Source organism: Sorex araneus, chromosome 1, assembly GCF_027595985.1.
Source record: "Sorex araneus isolate mSorAra2 chromosome 1, mSorAra2.pri, whole genome shotgun sequence".
NCBI classification, from domain to species: Eukaryota; Metazoa; Chordata; class Mammalia; order Eulipotyphla; family Soricidae; genus Sorex; species Sorex araneus.
The window spans coordinates 72,333,085-72,356,375 of NC_073302.1; the positions used below are offsets into that span (position 1 = coordinate 72,333,085).

General features: G+C 41.6%; 1 protein-coding gene and 1 pseudogene across 3 annotated transcripts in view; both read right to left on the reverse strand.

Annotated features, from left to right (window-relative positions):
* The window catches only part of DOCK8 (dedicator of cytokinesis 8), a 245,233-nt gene that overhangs the window by 203,365 nt on the left and 18,577 nt on the right, over nt 1-23,291 (reverse strand). The gene's annotated exons all lie outside the window — the stretch shown is intronic.
* On the reverse strand, nt 9-22,291 carry LOC129400819 (arginase-2, mitochondrial-like; annotated as a pseudogene).

Genomic DNA, 23,291 nt, shown 5'->3' on the forward strand with positions numbered 1-23,291 from the left:
AGTGTTTCTTAAATCCTCACACGTTCTTTATTTTCTGACTCATCTGGTGAACTGGGAGTAGGCAGCTGATCATAGGCAGCATTGCTTCCCTCCCCAGTCAGCTGGTTAAATGTCTGTTTCATGACCTTTTAGATATCAAGTGAGTCTGTGTCGCTCATGGAAAAATACTGGACATCATATTTCTTTAGAATAAATCATTCAGGGTAGTCCACATGTCTTAGAATAATATACACGATATATGGGGAAGATAAACAGGACTTAGTCCAGGAAAATCCTGGAAGTTGTGGGACCATCTTTTAGTTCTTTGAGGAGAAATGAAACTGGCTGTCCACGAAGAATTCCAGATGACAGAGTAGGGGGTGTACTGATGTCAGCATGGGTATTGGCCCTGAGGCATGGCCACTAATGGTATGTATTGCAGGCTGTGATATCCTGCTATTATTACACGGCTGTAGCCACCTGACACAATTCAACTAATGCTTCAGCCTCTCCTGGTTGGCCAGGACAACTGAACAGGTTTCACTGTCAGATTGTTGTAGACATCATCTTTGAGATGTAGTGTAAAATTCAAATCACCAAAGTCTTTTAAGCAGCAGCCTAAATTGGTCATTTCATCAATCCAGCTTCCCCTTACAGCAGCTGGACCATTTTCCACTCTCTTTTGTATTTTTTGTCTCTCTTTTCCGCTCTCTTTTCTATTTGAGAGTAGGGCACTGATTCTGGCCAAGGCAAGAATCACTTTACACTTTGAGGTAAAGAGACAAAAAACAGTGAAGTTTCAAAAGCTAACAAGATTAGCAAATGGAAAATTCAGGACAAGAACTTAGTTATCTCTCTCTCTCTCTCTCTCTCTCTCTCTCTCTCTCTCTCTTTTGAGCGCGGGGTGCGGGGGCAGGGGGGATAGGGACCACACCCAACAGTGCTCAGCAGTATTGCTCTGCACTCAGGGATTACTCCTGGAATTCAGGGGATCGAACCCAAGTTGATTACATGCCAAGTAACCACCCTACTGCTATACCATGGCTCCAATCCTGATATTGTCTTTCTTTTAAAATTACTTTAAATAGACAGAATGGAACGATAGCACAGCGGGTAGGGTGTTTGCCTTGCACACAGTCGACCTGGGTTCGATTCTTCTGCCCCTCTCAGAGAGCCCGGCAAGCTACCGAGAGTATCACGCCTGCACAGCAGAGACTGGCAAGCTACCCGTGGCGTATTCGATATGCCAAAAACACTAACGACAAGTCTCACAATGGAGACGTTACTGGTGCCTGCTAGAGCAACTCGATGAGCAACAGGATGACAGTAACAGTAACAGACATAATGGACAGAAATCTATGTATTGTGCTGTATGGGGGACAAAAAGTTTTGACCAGACTCTTAGTTGCATATACTTCTAATTTTCACATAGAAAACATTGGCTTGAGTTGGATAGTTATTTGAGAGAACAATAGGGTAAACCCTAATGTAGTGTCAGGTCACTGTGTCAAATTAATTTAATTTTACTTAATCTCATAGGGAGACAATAAAAATAAAGCCCAGACAACTTCAATGGGGCCAAGGAAGCTGAGGTAAAGAATGAGTCCTGGGGCTAGAGCAATAGCACAGCGGGTAGGCCAGTTGACCTTGGACGCAGTCGACCCAGGTTCGATTCCTAGCATCCCATATGGTCCCCCGAGCACCGCCAGGAGTAATTCCTGAGTGCAGAGCCAGGAGGAACCCCTCTGCATCGCCAGGTGTGACCCAAAAAGAAAAAAAATGAGTCCTGAGAAGCAATGATGAGAATGGAAACCCCGTTATTTTCCAGGCAAGACAGGAAATAAAGAAGGTAGAACTTGGTTTTCAAGGCTAGGCTCAGGCAAAAGCATGTTGAATTAAACCCTTGTCTAAGGACAGAATGGAACATTTTTCCCTGAGACACCCAAGGGCCAACTTAGCCCATTTCCCAGTCTTCCTAAGGAAACAAGTTAATCCTGAATAAAATTTGGCTACAAATAAAAGTTAACAACAAAGACTGTCATAATTTATGCAAAGACGCCTACACAGGACTTCAAAAAGAGAAAGCAAATCTAACAAGAAATTACTTTCAACATCCTCATGCTAACTACTAAACTACTAATAATACTCCAACAAGTGATAATTTTGGGTCAATTCCAGTTTAACCACCAACTACTTGTATAATCTTGGGGAATCTTGTTGACATTGTGAAACGTGGTGGAGGCAAAGCTGTAAGACCTCAGAAGCAGTGAGTGAACAAACACCCTAAGATGGTAAGAAGTTCCAAAGGGCTTGCAGTGGAGGGAGGAGGCACAGGGAATGAAAAGGCCCTTTGAATTGCCCTTGGCAGTTTGCAAAAGTTCAGTTCAGTCCTCATTTGGTTCCAGAGATGGGTGACATACATATTGAGGAACCTGCAGGGATTGACATGGAGGCCTCAGGCCAATGCCCAATAGTAGGGATTGGCACTAACCTTAGAAACTTCTAGATCACAGACTTATCTGGAGATGTAAGGGACAACTCAACACCAGATCATGATTGTCTTCCAACATGCGAGTAATTGTCTTCTTGTGATATTGGAAATCTTGAAAATTTCTTGTCAAATATGTAACTTGTAAATGTTGGCAAGGGAGGTGGGGAGGATAACTGTCATTAAATCTGAAGACTCAATTTGCAGTTCTCCTTACTTTGTGGAGCATCCTTAAGAGAATCCTCCACCGAGGTAACCTGAAAGTCTCTCTAATCTTTATATTCTAAAAATGTCTACCACTCTAACAACTGTTACTAAAATTAACAATGGTACCTCCATTAATTAATATTTACTCTCTGACAGGGAACATTTTAACGAACTCATTTAATTTCCACAACTTTCTGAGGTAGATATTATTATCTTGGCTTTACAAATTAGGAAACTGAGGCCAAGAAGAGTTAAATTACTTACTTAGAATTTTGGCTATAGGAGTTAAACTTCTGGCATTTCCCTTCTCCAGCAGCTGAGTAATGGAAACCTTGACATATGAAAGCTTTCTGAATAGAGATATCCTGGCTACCGAAAAGAACAGGTTTGGGCTTGTTGCTGAGACTTTTAACCCAGCTCCAATATCATTAATCCTTCATGGGGAAGTAGTCTTGAAGTGCGTTCCAAAAGTAATTCAAGTACCCATGCTAGCAAGAGTCAAAGACTGAATAGCTGGTGATTGATTTTTCATAAATTATTTTTTCCCCTTATGCACTGTTTTTTCTCTTCATGTTTCACCAAAGAACAAATCTCAAGCAAGATCAGAGGGAAACATTGAGATTCAAAATCTTCTAATGCAAGAAATATTTTTCTAATATGTGGATTGGGAAATCAGAGTTACCTGTAACAGAAATTTTATTCCAGTTTTATTCAAGACAGATGTAAAAAAATGTTTCATATACTCTTTTGAACCACATTCTCCCTCCCTTGTCTTAACTTCTTTCTAGAAACTTGTCCAATTCAGTCCCATCAGAAAAGGAAGCAACATGAAATATTTTTCCATTTTCTGGTATTCTTTCTATTTCTTTCAACAGGGACTTACAGTTTTCAAGATATAAGTCTTTCACATTTTGTTAAGTTGATTCCTAAGTATCAGATGTTTGGGGGCACTGTTTTAAGTTAAGTTGAACTGTTTTTTAAAAAAATTATTTCTCTTATGGTCCATTGCTTATAGAAATATAAAAGAATTTTGTGTATCAATTTTGCAACCTGCTACTTTACTGTATTGGTATTGCTTATAAGAGTTTTTTAGTGGCATCTTTAGGATCTTCCATTTCATCTTCTATGAATACTAGCATGTCTTTAGTGATAGCTTAGCTTCTTAAAGATTCAATGCAGTTTAATGACATTCTTTAAAGATTTAGATTTAGAACCAACTCTACTAAAATTTGTGTGGAATCAAAACTTCCCTAAGTAATTAAAGTAGTTCTGAGGAAAAAGAAGATAGAAGGTACATACTTCCTGACATTAAATTACGTTATAAAGCTATAATTAAAAAAAATACTGTGTGGCACTGAAATAAAGATAGACTACATAACTAGTGGAATAGAATCAAGAACCTATAAGTAAACTCTTAGGTTTATAAACACTTACTGAATGACAAAGAAACTAAAAACATTAAGTGGAGTGTGGAAATTCTCTTCAACAATTGCTGGTGGGAAAACTGGATAGCTAAATGCAAAACACTGGAACCATCCCTATCTCACACCAAACACAAAAGTTAATTCAAAGTATGCTGAGCATCTAAAGATTAGACCAAAATCCATAAAATACACTTGGAATAAACATAGGCAGAATTTTTCAGACTATGGCCCCCAGAGGCCGGAGAGATAGCAGTGGTAGGTTTGCACTGCACACGGTCAACCCAGGTTCGGTTCCTCCGACCCTCTCGGAGAGCCTGGCAAGCTACCCGTGGCATATTTGATATGCCAAAAATAGTAACAAGTCTCACAATGGAGACATTACTGGTGCCCGCTCGAGCAAATCGATGAGCAATGGGATGACAGTGACAGTGACAGATGAACCTCAGAGGCATCGTCAACAACTTGACTCCATTGGAAAAGAAATTAAAACAAAAAGAAACCAATAGAACTACCACATCAATTTTAAACACTTTTGCGTGGCAAGATAAAAAGATAGGACAGGGATTAAGGTGCTTGCCTGCATGCAGCTAACCCTGGTTCCTTCCCCCACATCCATGTGGTCCCCTATATACTGCCAGGGGAAATCCCTGAGCAGAGTCCTGAGAGTGGCCTAAGCCCTCAACTCAAACAAACAAGTTTTTATATGGCAAGAGAATCAGAATAAAATGAAAGTATACCCCCACTTAATCAAAGAGAATATCTGCACACCAGCATCAGATGAAGGGCAAATCCTAGATATATAAAACATTCAAAAATTCAACAACAAAAATCAATAATCCCATCTTAAAGTTGGGAAAGGAGGAGCCAGAGAGATAATACATCTGGTAGGGTGCTTGTCTTGCAGCTGCTGGCCCAGGTTCAATCCCCACACCATATAGGTCCCCCAAAGTCCACAATGCGTGATTCCTGAGTGCAGAGCCAGGAGTAAGCCCTGGGCACAGTCAGCTGTGATCCAAAACAAATTAAAGTTAAAATTAAATGGGGAGGGGAGATGAATTTTTGAAAGAAGACAAATATATGGTCACTGGCATATAAAAACTAAGTGTTCATCACTTATTACCAGGGAAATGCAAATTAAAATGACAATGAGAGGGGCCAGAGACACATCCAAAAGAACAAAAGTGACCGGTATTGGCGCGGATGTGGGGAGAAAGGGACTCTCCTTCACTGCTGGTGGGAATGCCGACTGGTTCAGTCCTTTTGGAAAAGAATATGGACGCTTCTCAAAAAATTAGAAATTGAGCTCCCATTTGACCCAGAAATACCACTTCTGGGAATATATCCCGGAGATGCAAAAAAGCATTGTAAAAGTGACACCTGCACCTATATGTTCATTGAAGCACTGTTCACAATAGCCAGAATCTGGAAAAAACCCGAGTTCCCGAGAACAGATGACTGGTTAAAGAAACTTTGGTACATCTACACAGTGGAATACTATGCAGCTGTTAGAAAACATAAAGTCATGAAAATTGCATATAGGTGAATGAACATGGAAAGTATCATGTTAAGTGAAATGAGTCAGAAAGAGAGGGACAGACATAGAAAGATTGAACTCATTTGTGGGATATAAAGTAACAGAATGGGACACTAACACCTAAGAATACTAGAGATAAGTACCAGGAGGAGTACTCCACAGCTTGAAAGCTGGCCTCACATGTTAGGTGAAGAAGCAGCTCTGATAGAGAAGGGATCACCAAGCAAAGGGTGCTAGGTGGGCCCACTAGGGATGGGAGATACGGGCTGAAAATAGACTATAGACTGAACATGATGCCTACTTAATACCTCTATAGCAAACCACAACACCCAAAGATAGAGAGAGAGAGGTGGGGTGGGATGAAGGGGACAGGATGGGGGTGGTGGGAGGGATGCTGGGACCAGTGGTGGTGGAAAATGGGCACTGGTGGAGGGATGGGTACTCGATCATTGTATGACCGAAACATAAGCATGAAAACTTGTAAGTCTGTAACTTTATCTCACGGTAATTCACTAATAAAAAAATAAAAAATAAAAATAAAATAAATAAATTTTTTTAAAAAGAGAGGGGCCAGAGAGATAGTACATTTGGTAGGACACTTGTCTTGCACTTAATGCACCAAGATTCAATCTCACATGGTTCCTCAAGCCTTCCAGGAGTGATCCTTGAGCATAGAGCCAGGAGTAAGCCCTGAGCACTATTGGGTGTGGCCTTAAAGAGCTAAGCTAAATAAAATGACAATGAGATGTCATCTCACACCAGTGAAAATGGTATATATCAAGAATACTGGATAAAACCAGGATTGGCTGGGATATGATGTAAAAGGAACACTGCTAGTGGGAATGTCCCCTGATTCATTCCCTACAGCAAACATTATGGAGATTTCTTTACAAAGAATGGAGCTTCAATATGACCAGTTATTTCACTTCCTGTATGTACTTGCATAATGCCAAAAACTTTAATTAAAAATATATATGCACACTAATGATCATTGAGGTGCTTAGTAAAACAGCCGTGATATGGAAACAATCCAAACGTCCAACAATCAATGCATGGATAAAGAAGTTGTGGCATACACATACAATAGAACACTATTTAGCTCTAAGAAACATCAAGAGAGTCTTGATGTTTGCTGCAATTTGGATTGAACTAGAGAATATTGTTAAGAAAATAAGTCGAAGGGAGAAGGATAAAAGGTGGTCTGAAAAGGAATAGATCATACAGAATGAGGACAAACCCTTGACTTTGAATTATAAAATTCAGATTACCGAGCAAAGGTGGAAATTTTGGGGCAGGAGGGTTGAAAAGATACACTAGAGATTACATAGGAACTGTAGTAAAGGTCTTGGACACATTGGTGGTGGTGAAGGTGCAGTTAACTCTATACATCAAAACCATAAATGTCAACACGATTGTAACCATGTTACCTAAACTATAATTAACGTTTGATTGCTTTTAAAAATAAGATAAAGCTGCTCTTCATTCCCATGCTCCTTATCTCATCCTTTCCCTCATCGCCTGGACTCTCCATCCCTCTTCACTCCCCCACTCTCCCTAATCCAGTGCTCTCAGGCTTCCTCTCTCAGCCCTTTACAGAAGCTGTGACTAATGATACCACCACAGACCACCCATGACCTCCAGTGACTGCTTTGAGTCCTGTTCTAACTGAACCTTTCTGTGGCATCACTCTTGCCTTTCTCTAACTTCCAGGCACTCCCAACCTGGGATTACCCACATTCAGTCCACTGTCCTAGCTGTGCATCCTCGGTTTTTTGAATTGATTTTCCTACCCTTATACTCTTTAAGTGTTGTTCGTTCTTAAATAGTCATTGGATAAATTTTGGGTTGAAGGTGGATGTGACCCTTCAATGTTCCGTGTAAGTTTTATTCCTACAATATAGCACCGTAGCACTGTCATCCCGCTGTTCATCAATTTGCTAGAAAAGCATTAAAGAAAAAAGAAATGGAACAATTCCCACAACAAAAAAAATATACTATCCTATGGTATGAGAGGGTTCATGAATATTGTAAATGATTATTTTCTCAAAAAAAGGAGTCACTTTAATGGCTTCATTCTTTTGATGGGAATGTCAAAGCAGTTGAACCCCAAATGGCTCTTTTTGATCACTTGTTTCACATGGAAAATTTTTCCCTAAGGAATGCAGAAAGGAATTTCTATAAAGCAATTAATTTCTCCTCTTTCACCCAACTAAAAACAGTAGCCTTGGCTATTTCCTGTCAGTTTAATCATAAACAGCACAGCCCTTTCTTGCCCTTACATCTTGAACCCGCAGTCCTAAAGATATGGCAAATGCTCATGCCAGGACAGAATTACAACCGCAGGCTCCTTAGTATGTGGACCAGAGCCCAGGAGATGAGGTTGTGTCAGGATGCGACTCTTCTTTACAAAGCCTGTGTTCCGGACCAAAGGACATGGTCTTCAGGCAAGGGACAACTTGACAGCTTTCTGAGTGTTACAAATTATTTTGATGCTATGTTAGAATGTAATGTATGGGGGCTGGAGAATAGCACAGTGGGTAGGGCATTTGCCTTGCATGTGGCTGATCCAGGTTGATTCTCAGCATCCCATATGGTCCCCTGAGCACTGTCCCGAGCACTGCCCCAAGCACCCCAAGCACTTCCAGGAGTAATTCCTGAGTGCAAAGCCAGGAGTAACCCCTGTGCATCGCTGGGTGTGACCCAAAGAGCAAAAAATAAACAAATGAATAAATAAATAAAATGCAATAGTATCTGTCCAGTTTAAAGGCTAAAATATGGGATGGGATGGCATAACACACTCCAACCAGAAACAGAAAAGAAAGATTTGGCTTTCTTTTATATTAGATTTTGAAGGGAAATTGCCAGACACTATTAGACTGGTGCTGACAGTCTAGAGGACATCACCGACTTCTCTCTCAAAATTTTCATTTATCTTTGTGGAGGAAGAGCTTGTACTGTACAAAACAGGTGTGCATGGTGACCTGGGGTTCCACTGCCTTACAGAGTGTACTGTCAGAGAGAACTCAGTGGGGCAATTTGGGGTGATGTAAATCCTCTGGTGAAGGCAGTGCTGTCCCCAAAAGCACAGCCATAGAAGTATCTCTAGATTCAGAAATATTCTTCAGCATTGGCTGAGATCCTGGGCAAGCTTCCAGCCGTCTCTGCCTCTACCTTCACCCCTTCCTGTAAAGGAAGTGTTTACAGCAGTGACCGACCCACACAAAGGGAGAGCTAAGAAGATGGACATCAAGTTCAAATCAGGAGAGTATGGCTTGTCCTCTTACCTCTTTCTGTCTCTGTCTGTCTCTGTCTGTCTGTCTATCTGTCTGTCTCTCTCTGTCTCTCTGTCTCTGTCTCTCTGTCTCTGTCTCTCTGTCTCTGTCTCAGTCTCTCTGTCTGTCTCTCTGTCTCTCTGCCTGTCTGTCTCTGTCTCTGTCTCTCCTCCCCCCACTGCACTCCAGTGGGGAAATTCTCCTTCTGTATATGCGCATTCCATCTTTTCCTCTCCTCACTATATCCCAAAACTGAAAATAACACTACAAGGCCACAGGTACGACCATCGTATAAGACAATTCTGGTTCTGGGAAGTCCCCACTTTCCAAAGCTAGTTCAGCTTCTCCAGGCAGTGGCTGTGAATTTGGTACCAGCATTATTTTAGCAAAAAGGCAACTACGAGCAACAACCCACTGAGTGCTGAGCAGCCACAAAACAAATCATGCTGAAGGCTTCAGCATCAAGGAATTGGCCGAGGGAGAGAAAGACAAGGAGCAGAAGAAGCCCTTAGAGAGACCATGTCTGGGTGAGAATCCTCAAATATGGTCCATGGAGGGAAGGAATAAGAAGAAAGGAAAAAACTTAAAAGTGACATCCCTTATGTCACAATTTTCTTTAAGCTTAGATAGTGGGATCAAAGTAAAGGGAGAGCGAGTGCATGTTTGAGAGAGAACGCATGCAGCCACTTGGCACAGATGAGGAGTCTTTCTTTGAAAGAAAATAAATGCAGAATTGATCAAATAAATGGGTTATGAGTCAGATCCTATGACGATGAAAAGTTCAATGTTGAAGGCAAAAGAACAGGGCAACAATGTTAATGTTTTGTTTTTTGTTTTTTTTTTTAAAAACTAAAAGACACAGGCCAAGGGCAATCTAGGGAAAACTAGCTAAAGAAAGAGAGCTGAGGGGTTCCTTGAGAGTGAACAGGACAGAATGTGACATCACGGTGCTTAAATCTGGCAGAAAGGTCACCTCAAAGAGGCCTGCTGACCCCCACATTATCAAATATTCTATTTCTTCATGGTATTGAAGTTTCAACACTAAGTCTGCACAGTTTGTTCACTCAACTTTGTTTCCTTTTTCCTTCCACTTTAGCAACCATCATAAAAGAGCTTTGTGATTCATTTTTACGTTGAGAAAATGGAATGGAATTAGAAATATTTTCATTTGTTTGTAAATGATAATAGTATCAACTAAACTTTAACTGGGAATACTTGTGTCTTCAGAAATATTTGTGTCACTCTTTACAAACATTTTTCTGCAATACAATTAATTTGTGTACAATTAAATGCAACCCATAAAGGATTTTCTACAGAAATACCTTGCTATCTAAACTATTAGCAAATAAATTTGGATCGGTTGTACCTGTTTATTAATGTACCACATTTGATTGATTTGGAAACAGTAAAAAAAGTAATGTAGAATAGCTGTTTCTCCTCTTGACTTAAAAAAGAGTACAAAACAAATAGCAAATCCAAGTTCATATAAAGATAAATAATGAAATATGCTTTCTTCTATATGTCAGGTGAAAATAAAAATTTGGTGAAGATCTCTATTTTATTTGGGCTGTAGGTATAAAAATATACTTGCTAAGATCAAAAGGAAAAGTATTCCAATCACTAAAAAATCCTCTAGATACTCAATATTCACATGTGATCTTCAATAAACATTCAAGAAATTTTATTTTCTTTATTCTTTGGCCCTACCCGGCAGTATTAAGGGCTTACTCCTGGGTCTGAACGAACAAATTTCACTCCTGGTGGCTCAAGGGACCTTATAGGGTGCTGGGGATCAAATCCAGTTGACCAAGTGCAAGGAAAATGCTTTACTCACTTTACTATTTGTCCAGCCCCTAATCAGGAAATTTGAAATTCATTTTAGAGAGAAAAATATCTGCTTTTTTGATAAATCTCTTTATTTCTTCTGGTACCACCCTTTATTGATATCCTAAATTCCTTGTTGAAGGTTTGATTTAAATTTTTCTAAGTTGGCACTAGAAGGTAGTACAGTGGTTAAGGTGCATGCTTGGCATCCTCCAAACCCAGCTTCAATTCCCAGTACCATATAGTCCCACGAGCATCGCTGGGTGCAGCCCTGAAGGCCCCTGAGCCTCACCAGTTGTGCTTCTGGTACCTGGAGTAAAGATATCCCCAGTACTCTAGGGCCCAAGCATCACTGCATCCTGATACCCTTGTGCTAATTCTTTTGGGGGCTGAAAATTGTAGATGGGGCCCATAGACCTCCCGAGCACTGCTTGAAAGGCCCCTCTAAGCCCCCCAAATAAATAACAACAACAACAAAACTAATGTCACAGAGATGTCACAAGCAGTTTTCAGACACGTCTAGCATGTGCAAAACCCTGAGTTTAATTTCCTCGAACCCAAATAGCCTCCAAGTACCACTGACCTCCAAGTAAACCAAGCTCTGCAGGGAGTAGTCCCAGTTGAGAAGAAAATCTCATAAAATCCTTATAATTTACATATCCACAATCTCTGGGCTCAGCCAAGAACATGTGAAAATGGGATCACTTTGTAGAAATATTTAAAAGGTTTCAAACATGTATTTGTCCTTCCTTTTAGCACTGAAAATAATCCCTTAAACACACCAGTTCATTTCTGGTACCCCTCCAAAATATAACAGATAAAAAACAATTGTCAAAAATAGACATTTAGGGGATGTCCATTTTATTTTATTTTATTTTATTTTATTTTGCTTTTTTGGGTCACACCTGGCGATGCTCAGGGGTTACTCCTGGCTCTGCACTCAGGAATTACTCCTGGCGGTGCTCAAGGGACCATATGGGAAGCTGGGAATCGAACCCGGGTCGGCCGCGTGCAAGGCAAACGCCCTACCCGCTGTGCTATCACTCCAGCCCCGGGATGTCCATTTTAATTATTTGTCTGCTTGCCTGAATTGTGGGCTGGAGCGATAGCACAGTGGGTAGGGCATTTGCCTTGTACACGGCCGACCCAGTTTTGATTCCTCTGTTCCCTCTTGGGGAGCCCGGCAAGCTACCCAGAGTATCCCGCCCGCACGGCAGAGCCTGGCAAGCTACCCATGGTGTATTTGATATCCCAAAAAAGTAACAAGTCTCACAATGGAGACATTACTGGTGCCCGCTCAAGCAAATCGATGAACAATGGGACGACAGTTCTACTTTAGGTTACATTAACTTCAAAAAATTTTTATCAAAGTACTGGAAATTACAATACACAACCAGCCTTTTCAGCATGCCCTGGGCTATCAGTCATGGGCTACATATAGACCAGAAAGAAAGTGCCCATGAGACCTTCAGGGGCTTCATTGTGGAAGCACCTCCAAGAACACAGACCTTCATGCTTCCAGAGCCAGGATTAAACCCTGAACCTGAGGCAGGAAGAACCATGCAGAAGGGGGGGGGGCACCATCTTTTGTTAATTATTCAATACTTATATATTAAGTACATATAATCTGTTAGGTGTTGTACTAAAGTTCTGATTCAAAGGTTAGCGGGGCTTGAGTGATAGTACAGAGGGCAGAACGCTTGCCTTTTATGCTGCTGAGCCAGGTTCAATCCTCAGCCCAACAAGGTCCCCAGCACAGCCAGGAATGACCCCCAGGGGAATGAGCCAGAAGTAACCCTTGAGCACAACCAGGTGTAACCCCAAAACAAACAAAAAGATTCAAAGGTTAGCAAAATGTCCCCTCCTGAAGTGCCTACTCTATTGGGGCAGATAGAGGAGAAGGCAGTAACGAAGAATTATGCCACAAAAGCTAGAAAGGCGTGTTCTTTGTTCTGCGTATACAAAAGGAGGCTAATTTGTTAAAGTTTAATCTGAGATCAATGTAGTGGGCGTGACCAGCTTTCGAAGAGAAAAGCAATAGGCAGAGAAATAAAGAGCTGGAGGTCCAGGTTCAACCCTGGCCATGACTCCCCCAGGCAGCACCAGCAGTGGGCCCCAAGCACTGCCATGTGTGACACCAAGACACAATGACAAAAACCAATATCACAGAATAGCACACAAAAGAAAATGTGAAAGTACAAATTTAATATAGCTTCTTGACATACTTGGTGTGTGTCCTAACACTAGATTTTAATATAAATTGAATTTCCTCTGATGGGTTGCAGTGCAAAACTTTGAAAACTACTATTAAAGACCAAGTGAAGGGGCCAGGAGCTACCTCAGTGCATGTTCTCCTACACCCAAGCTGGGTTCAAATTCCTGGAACCACAGGTTCCCTGAGCATCAGTGGGTGTGGCCCTGGAGCCCCCCAGCATTGCCAGGCAATGCCCCCAAACCACAGGGTCTCAGCAGCATTGCATCTTGGGCCCTTGCATTTAACTCCTGGCCCAGATGGCTGAGAATGGTCAGTGGGCTCCTGGGTCAAATAAAGACCCAGTTGCCACAATTTGGGAGCAGCGGGTTGCATGGTTATATCTGGAAATGGATGATGGAATTCTGAAAAGGTTCTTTTCATTGGCATGCTCTCCTCCAGGGGGCAGTACCCTTGCCTGTCAGTACATACACCATTTTATCTATGAACACAGTGGTCTTAATCCTGCCATTAAAGGGAACAGTTTTCTCAACAGATACTGAAATGCCAGGGGACCGAATCTTTACATCTCCACGGGTAGTAGAAGAGAGACTAGAACCCAAGCATCACCCGATCAGAGTCTTGTTCTTCTCTTCAAATCCTGATGACTTTCGCTAAAATAAACATAGCATCACCCTAATCTGGGGTCAATAGTGACTCAACACATCAGATACTCTGAGGGTGGGAATGTGCTCCGGCCTCGAGGGGTCAAATGGGGATAGAAACACATTTGTTTCATAGAAATATAGAAAGTTCAGGGCAAGAGAGATAGAACATCAGATAAGGCGGTTGCCTTGCACATGCCTCTCCCAGGTTTGATCCCCCAAGCCCCATACGATGCCCTGGGCCCACCAGGAGTGATCCCTGAGCAAGGAGCCAGTTTAAGCACTGAGCACCGCCAGAGATCACTCAAAAACCAACCAAACAAAAACCTTGAGAGGTCATCTCCCAACTTCCCAACCCTTGTCTCCTCCACTGGAAAATCAAATTTCATGCACTACAGCAGCGCTGATTAAGCCTTTGAAGGCTAGGCCGTGTTTTTAATGGAGAGTTTCTAGTTTTGATTATGAGTTGGGGAAATTGAGAAAAACGAACAAACCTTTGATTATAATTGTATCTTTGTTCAAAGCTAATTTAGGGGGAAAATCAGGTCAGTTTGGCCTACTTTAATGGAAAGACTTTTTTAAAAAAATCATAAAATTATATTCAAGTTGTGAGTTAGAGATACTACCACAGGATTTCAGATGCTAAAAAGCTACCTCTAGCTATGTTAGAGTGGTATGGTTCAACTCTATTGAAAGTTAATCCTCTGACCCATCTGAGGCAAAACTAAATACATTACAGCATGTAAAATATGGTGAAATAAATCGCAACAAATTCCAAGGCAAGGATGAGATGAAAACTTCACTTCAGCAAGAGAGTTGGCTTACTGGCAGCAACAGTTGCCAATAAAAAGAAGCAAGAAGTTAAAAGCTTGAGTCTGGTTTCAGTCTTACAAATAATGTCCTTAAATAAGCTCTTTATAGGGCTGGAGAGATAGTACAGCATTAAAGGAGCCTGCCTTACATGTGGTCGACCCAGGTTCAATTTCTAGCATCCCATAGGATCTCTGGCATCCCAGAGATGAGACTGAGCACTGCCAGGGGTAATTCCTGAATGCAGAAACAGAAGTAAACTCTAAGTATCACTGGTTGTGAAACCAAACAAAAAGTAAGCTATACAACCTAATTCAGTTTTAGTTTCCAAACCCACCTCCTAAGAATAATAAGAAAACTCTCACCCATTTGTGTTGTTTTGATAATTACACACAGTAATACAGAGAGCAGGACAATAATAGGTGCTTGATAAACACAAGAAATATGTTTTCTTTTCAAAATTTTTTCTATTTTTTTCCTATTTTTCTCTTCTTCATTTTTTTCCTTCCAACAATGTTTTCCCAGGAAGGAAACTGGGAACTGCAAGAAATACTTTTCAAATAATGACTGTGATCACAGTGCATCTCTTTCTGACATAAGAAATATGATTTCTGTTGTTCTCTTATTTTATATTAGTCTTCCCCATCAACAAAGGCAAATTCTATAGCTCTCCTCTCTTCTCGGTAAAAGAGAATTTTAAATACATTTCTAATCAAGCTGCTATCATTTTTGTTAGCTTGTGTCCCATTTTTTTTCAAGGACAATCAGGTTTGGCAGTTATTCTTTTAAGTGGCTCTGGTAGCAGAGGAACTTATGCAAGGACAGTCATAAAGTTATGGTAACTCTGAAAGGGATTTCAGAATTCATCTTCTACAACTCCATCCTGAGGAAGCTGAGACTTAGAGAAATAAAATGTGCAATTCCTCGAGCTTCTTACAGCCTATGGGTAGCAGACTTCGATAGCAATGTTTAAGAAGGGGTAAAAGAGTAACCCTGGATTGTCAGAACTACTTGATCTAAAGACTTGGACTGTTCTGTGAGAAGATTGGCAGCGGCTGCTATCTGTTTTTTTTTTCAGAAGACAAAACACTTTGTTTTTCTAGTTTTGTTTTTGCTTGTTTTTTGGGCCACAACCAATACTATTCAGGGTTTACTCTGAGCTCTGCATGCAGGAATCACACTTGGCAGGTCTTGGGGGACCATATAGGAGCCAGTGATTGATCTTGGGTGAGCCACATGCAAGGCAACTGTCCCACCTGCTATACTATCTATCCCAAAACTCCGAAAACACTTAACTTATGAAATTCAAAGTTTGACAATTTCTTTAATCTCAAGTAATAATTTGATTACTTATACCAAGGAAATTTCCCTCCTCCAAATATGAAGAAATATTATTTATCAAATACCTACCTAGTAACTAATGTCTACAGAGTCTCATTTCATCCTTACAACAGCCCAATGGAATAGATCTTATCTTCTTAAATAGATAAGGAAATTAAGGCACATAGAAAAGAAGTAATGGGCTCAAAATAAATTAGGAAGTGCTGAAATAGGCATTTGAACCCTAGTGTGGCTCATTTTCATATTTGCATCAGTGACTTCATCAGCCCTCACCTTGGGCCACTTTTCTTAATAACACTCCCACCACCTGCAACAGATTTTTTTTTATTTGTGTATTTATTTACTACCTGTTTTTACATGAGAATCTAAGTTCTGCAGAAAATGGGGTCTGTCTAACCCATAGTTCAGTGGTGGGCAAAAAGACAAGCTATTCATGATATATTTTTAAATATGAAAGCGGGTTACAAAATATGTGCACAGCAGGGCTGGAGTGATAGCACAGCAGGTAGGGCATTTGCCTTGCACGCGGCTGACTGGGTTCAACTCCCAGCATCCCATATGGTCCCTCGAGCACTGCCAGGAGTAATTCCTGAGTGTATGAACCAGGAATAACCCCTGTACATCACCAGGTGTGACCCAAAAAGCAAAAAAAAAAAAAAAGAAAAAGAAAATCAACAAAATATGTGCATAGACATGCTAGCACTTTTGTAGAAAATATGCATGAATGTGTGTATCTGAAAATACACACAGTCCTTACATGTGTGAGATGCTGGGTTCAATCACTGGCACAACCAAAATATATATATATCCAGCTGTTAAAAATCACTTTGACTTTAGACTGAAAAATTAGATTTTTTTATTAAATCATCATGATTTACAAAACTATTCATTGTTGAAGTTTAGACATACAATATTGCATCTCAAATCCCATCACCAGTGTCAACTTCCTTCCACCAATGTTCCCAAGTTCCCTCCCATCACCTCACCCACACCTCCTTTGACAGGCACCCTTCTAAGTTCAGTTGTTAAATTTGGGTCTCTTGCGATCCCTATAGGGATACCCATGGCATTCTTCAAAGAAGCGGAGCAAGCAATCCTGAAATTTATATGGAACAATAAACGCCCACGGATAGCTAAAACAATTCTTGGGAAAAAGATGATGGGAGGCATCACCCTCCCCAACCTTAAACTCTACTACAAAGCGGTAACAATGAAAACAGCATGGTACTGGAACAAAGGCAGAGCTGCAGACCAATGGAACAGGGTGGAATATCCCCACACACAACCTCAAATGTATGATCATCTAATCTTTGATAAAGGAGCAAGAGATGTGAAGTGGAGCAAGGAAAGTCTCTTTAACAAATGGTGCTGGCACAACTGGACAATCACATGCAAAAAAATGGGCTTAGAACTCGACCTGACACCATGCACAAAAGTCAGATCAAAATGGATTAAAGACCTCAACATCAGACCACAAACCATAAGGTACATTGAAGACAAGGTCGGCAAAACCCTCCAGGATATTGAAGATAAAGGTATCTTCAAAGATGACACGGAACTAAGCAATCTAGTAAAACAGAGATCAACAAATGGGACTACATTAAACTAAAAAGCTTCTGCACCGCAAAAGATACAGTGACCAGAATACAAAGACTATCTACAGAATGGGAAAGGATATTTACACAATACCCATCAGATAAGGGGTTGATATCAAGGGTATATAAAGCACTGGTTGAACTCTACAAGAAGAAAACATCCAACCCCATCAAAAAATGGGGCGAAGAAATGAACAGAAACTTTACCAAGGAATAGATACGAATGGCCAAAAGGCACATGAAAAAGTGCTCTACATCACTAGTCCTCAGAGAGATGCAGATCAAAACAACCATGAGATACCACCTCACACCACAGAGACTAGCACACATCCAAAAGAACAAAAGCAACCGCTGTTGGAGAGGATGTGGGGAGAAAGGGACCCTTCTACACTGCTGGTGGGAATGCCGTTTAGTTCAGCCCTTTTGGAAAACAGTATGGACGATTCTCAAAAAACTAGAGGTTGAGCTCCCATTTGACCCAGCAATACCACTGCTGGGAATATATCCCAGAAAAGCCAAAAAGTATAGTCGAAGTGACATATGCACTTATATGTTCACTGCAGCACTGTTTACAATAGCCAGAATCTGGAAAAAACCCGAGTGCCCTAGAACAGATGACTGGTTGAAGAAACTCTGGTACATCTATACAATGGAATACTATGCAGCTGTTAGAAAAAATGAGGTCATGACGTTTGCATATAAGTGGATCAACATGGAAAGTATCATGCTAAGTGAAATGAGTCAGAAAGAGAGAGACAGACATAGCAAGATTGCACTCATCTGTGGAATATAGAATAATAGACTATAAGACTAACGCCCAAGAATAGTAGAAATAAGTACCAGGAGAATATTTCCATGGCTTGGAGGCTGGTCTCTCATTCTGGGTAACTCAGGGAAGGGACCACCAAGTAAAATGTGGTTGGAGGACATGTGGGGGAAGGGTGAGGCGGGTGGAATACAGACTAGAGACTGAACACAATGGCCACTCAACACCTCTATTGCAAACCACAACACCTAATCAGAGAGAGAGAACAAAAGGGAATTCCCTGCCACAGTGGCAGGGTGGGGTGGGGGGAGACGGGTCTGGGGAGGGGGGTAGGGATGTTGGGTTTACGGGTGGTGGAGAATGGGCACTGGTGAAGGGATGGGTTATTGAACTTTGTATGGGGGAAGCATGAGCACAAAGATGTATGGATCTGTAACTGTACCCTCACGATGACTCTCTAATTAAAAATTAACTAATAAAAAAAAAGAAAAAAAATAAATAAAAAATAAATAAAAAAAAAATAAAACTATACTAAACAGAAAAAAAAAATAAATTTGGGTCTCTTTATTTCAGTGCTATTGACTCTGTGGTTTGAATATTTGGCTCTACCACCCCATAACACCGCCTTTGTACCTTAATCCCCTGACCTAACCCCTGTTGCTTCTCACCTGTGTCCTCTCTCTCTCTCCACTTCACTTTCTTTCTTTCCTTCACTTCCCTGTATTGTGGGGCCAAGGCTGATCTGGGCATCCCCCCCTTTAAGCACTGCATTCCCTCATCCAGTTATTCTCAATACCACATACAAGTGACATCATCCTGTGTTTATCCTTCCTCCTCTGGCTCATTTTATTTAATATTTCAGCTCCATCCATGTTGCCATGAACTGGGTGAAGAAATAATTGCTCTAATCAGGGGCCTCCCTACCGGTGCTCAGCTACACTTGGCCACATGGGCCTGACAGATCAGTGTTAGGCTCTAAGCACTGATTGCTGGTGTTGCTCAGGCCTGTGGCTTCTGGAGCTCCTGGGGACAACACAGCAGAGCTCATGGCAGCAATGCTCGTGACTCATAGAATCCCAAAGAATAGTGGTTCCTGGGGGTCCCCAGAGCTACACTCAACAATATTCTGGGAATCATGTGGTGTCAGGGATCAATCCAGAGACAGGAACATGCAAGGTATGGGCCCCAATCTCAGCCTCGTAAATCCTTTTTTATTTTTAAAATGTTTGCTTGAGGACTGAAGAGATAGTACAGGGGTTAAGGTGCATCTTTTTCATGCAGACAAGCCCTGTTCAATTCTAGCATCACATGGTCAGCTGAGGATCACTGGCGCAGTCACCAAGGCCACAAGTCCCTCCAGGGTAGACTGGGAACTCCTGGTACCACAGGGCCTGATCAGAAGCACTTTTCCAGAACCCCAGCTGGCCAAATAAACTGGAGGGCATTCCTGCCTACAGAAATAGCAAGGGGCAGTGAGGGAGGGCAAAGGGGGGCTTATGTGTTCTCCTGATATTTCATCAAGTCACATATCTTCTATATGCATTTTTCCATATTTTGAAAGGATGGAAAAATGATTATAGATCACCAATCTATAATTATATTTGCTACTTTTTAGGAGTAATAATTTCTCAATGGTCCTACTTTCTCAACATTCATTTATTTTTTTATCTCTCATAAACATTCATGATATCACACCACATAAATCACTCGAGTTGGCGTTACCAGTTGATTGCAATTTCCCTAGTGCAAAAATTTACCATATTTTTTAGCATATATTTTACCATATATCCAGAGACCATAAATTATCTCAGGTAAAAGCAACAGTGTACAGCCATCAATGTGTTCAGTATTCTGAAAACCACAGGGAAAAAATTTTCAAATTTTCCTTTTGCCTTTACATCTTTTTGTTGCTGATGTTTTTAATGCTTGGGCCACATTTGGCAGTGCTTAGGGCTTATTCCTGGCTCTGTTCCCAGGGGTCATTCTTGGTAGTGCTGAGGGGATCAAATATGGTGCCAAGATACAAACTGGGGTTGGTCACATACAAGGCAAACACACCTTACCCTTGTACTATGTCTCTGGCCTTAGTTTTTATACCTCTTTCCTCAAAACTTACAAGATGAAGAGAGAGAAAGAGAGTGAGAGCAAGAGAGAAAGACAGAGAGAGCCAGAGAGAGAGAGCACTCAGGCATGTGGGCATATTTGTTTCAGGGGAACAAGCATGTCAGTTCTGAACCCAAGTTCAATGTGCTGTGGTGGTTCTTGTTTTTGTCCATATTTACTTTTAACATTCACTTCTGGATCCCATTCTACCTCAGCACAGTAAGATGGAAGGAATCAGGGTCCCTAGGTCGCTGCTTGGGGAGACATATCTGATAAGCATCAGTCTGTGAAAGAAATAGAATGATTTTTTGGGCAGTCTGATCTACTGCGATCTAGAGATTTTGTTACAATAGCTAATTTACCTTGATTGATACTGAACTCTAATAGCCTTCCTCATTGAGCCACATCCTGGAATTACAGGATCTTGAACCTATGGTATAGCCATACCCAAGGGTATGGAATCATGCATGGAAATTTTGCCACTAATTCACACCCACATCAACTGTTGGGGACCACAGCAGAAACCAATGGTTACCTACCTATACCTATTAACCCAGTTTGTCTATTTCAACACTATATTTTATTTTTTTTAAATTTTTTTATTAGTGAATCACTGTGAGGGTAGAGTTACAGATTTACATATTTTCGTGCTTGTGTTTCAGTCCATACAATGCTCGAGATCCCATCCCTCCACTAGTGCCCATTCTCCACTACCAATGATCCCAATATCCCTCCCATCCTCCAAACCCATCCCCCCCAACCCTACCCCGTCTCTGTGGCAGGGCATTCCCTTTTGTTCTCTTTCTCCTTTCGGGTGTTGTGGTTTGTAATAGAGGTATTGAGTGGCCATCATTTTCAATCTATGGTCTAATTTCAACACGCATCTCCCATCCCGAACGGGTCCTCCAACCACACTTTACTTGGTGTTCCCCTCTCTATCTGAGCTGCCTTTCCCCCAGCATGTGAGACTGGCTTCCATGCTATGGATCAAACCTCCTGGTCCTCATTTTTACTATTCTTGTCAACCCTATATTTTAGTGCAGGACAATATGTTGGGTGAAAAGGAAAAAAAAAAAACCAACTACCTCTGTTAATCTCCTTTGTAGGCAGAGGGAACACATGGGCCAATAAGATAAATAAGCAAATGTCATTGTTAGAGTCTGTGGAAAAGTTCTTTAGAAGGAGAAAAAATAAGAGTCAGGGCTGGAGCGTATGTTTTGCCTACGTGATACTCAGGTTCAAACCCCAATGGCAAAGGAGCACGGAGAGCTAGGAAAGGCCCCTAACCAAAAACTTAGCCAAAAAAGAAGGTGGGATGGGGGGAGGGGGAGCTCCATTACTGGCAGGCCTCCTTTGCTTCCTTCTCATATCTGACTTCAGTCCTTACTCTGCACAGTTTCGGGAGCTGTCTGGTGACCCTGAAGCTGGGAGTCAAGCACTAGGGATGTCAGACTATAGAGACACAGGAACCAGGGTTTCTGGGGGTATCTAGGGCCATCACAACACGCCTGTGTTGCCAAACACAGGAATTCTAGCTCTGAATGGAAAATAACCTCTACTCTGTCTAAGTCATTATTGAGACGGATTGCCTGTTCTTTATTGCTGCTAAAAGCAACTTTGATGGACATAATGGCAATCCTCCTGGGCTGGAGAGATAGTACAGCAGGTAAGGCATGAGTCTTGCACACTGCCAACATGGGTTTGATCCCTGACACCACATCAGGTCCCTAGAGCCCAGCCAGAAATTATCCCTGAGCATAGGGCCAGGAGTAAGCTTTGAGCACCTCCAGATATGACTCTTCCCTGCCTCCCAAAATCAAACAAAGAAAACGTGATCCTTCTCAGACAGTCTATAGCACCCCAGTCTCTGGTTTGGGTTTTGTTTGTTTGTTTGTTTGCTTGGGATCACACCCAGCAATGCTCAGGGGTTATTCCTGGCTCTGGACTCAGGAATTACTCCTGGCCATGCTCAGGGAACCATATGGGATGCTGGGAATCAAACCCAGGTCAGCCCCGTGCAAGGCAAATGCCCTACCCGCTGTAGTTTTGCTCGGGCCCCACTCACCTCAGTCTCTTTGCCGCCCTGCTCCATTCTCTTCGTTCACTGACTCAGTTCTTCCCAGACTCAAACTTAAACTGGCCTACAACCGTCTCTGAATTTCTAAGTACAGCTGGCAACTCTGGAGGATTAAAGGGCTCACTCACCCTTTTCCTAGTCATTTCATTTAGCCTCCAATCTACTCCTCGGAGAGAGATATGAGAAGTTTCAAGCATCTTCTCTGCCTGATATTCTCAAATACGGGTTGCTTTTTCATCTCCAGACCAGACAGCTCTTCAGTCTGGGCTCCATCAATGTAATTATAGGATTTAAGAGAAACCTAAGAAGTTAATAAGTTCATTCACCTGCCTCCAGGCAGGGCTGTATTTAACTCTCCCAGACATATAGCTGCCTTCCACAGGGCAGAAAGTCTCTCATCAAGAATGACTCACTTGTTCACTTTGAAGGGGCTGGTTTAATGTGTTCTTAAAGTTTCTCTACCACTAAAATGGATATTGTCATCTGAATGACAAGACCCAGGTCTAAATATTCTGAAGTTTGGAAGGAGATTTGCTTTTCTGTGACACTTGGGTGCTGTCACAGAGTAAAAGAGACAAATATTGTACAGCACCTCCACCTCTTGTCAAGTTGCTGAGTCTATTTTCCACTCCTTGGTGCTAGATTTCCATGTGACTTGCTCAGACCAATGAATGCAGTGAAAGTGATATTGTATGAATTCCAAAATAAGCTTCAAGGCTTGCAGTTTAGAGCTCCAGAGCTCCATCTTACAAAGTTATCTTCAAGGGGATGCCTAGATCACCCTTGATGCCAGTGTTCAGAGAGAAGGACAGGGAAGGGAAGAAGAAAACAGAAAATGGGTAAACAGGCATCAGGGCTTCAGTCATACTGATGACACAGGTGAGGGGTATAGCCATATATCCAAACTATAGACTCACAAAACTGCAAACATGAGGACTAAGCTGCAACCACTGAAACTTTGCAATGTGCCCGTCAAGTTGACAGGCGGGGATAAGGTGGGGTGGGGGTGGAGAGG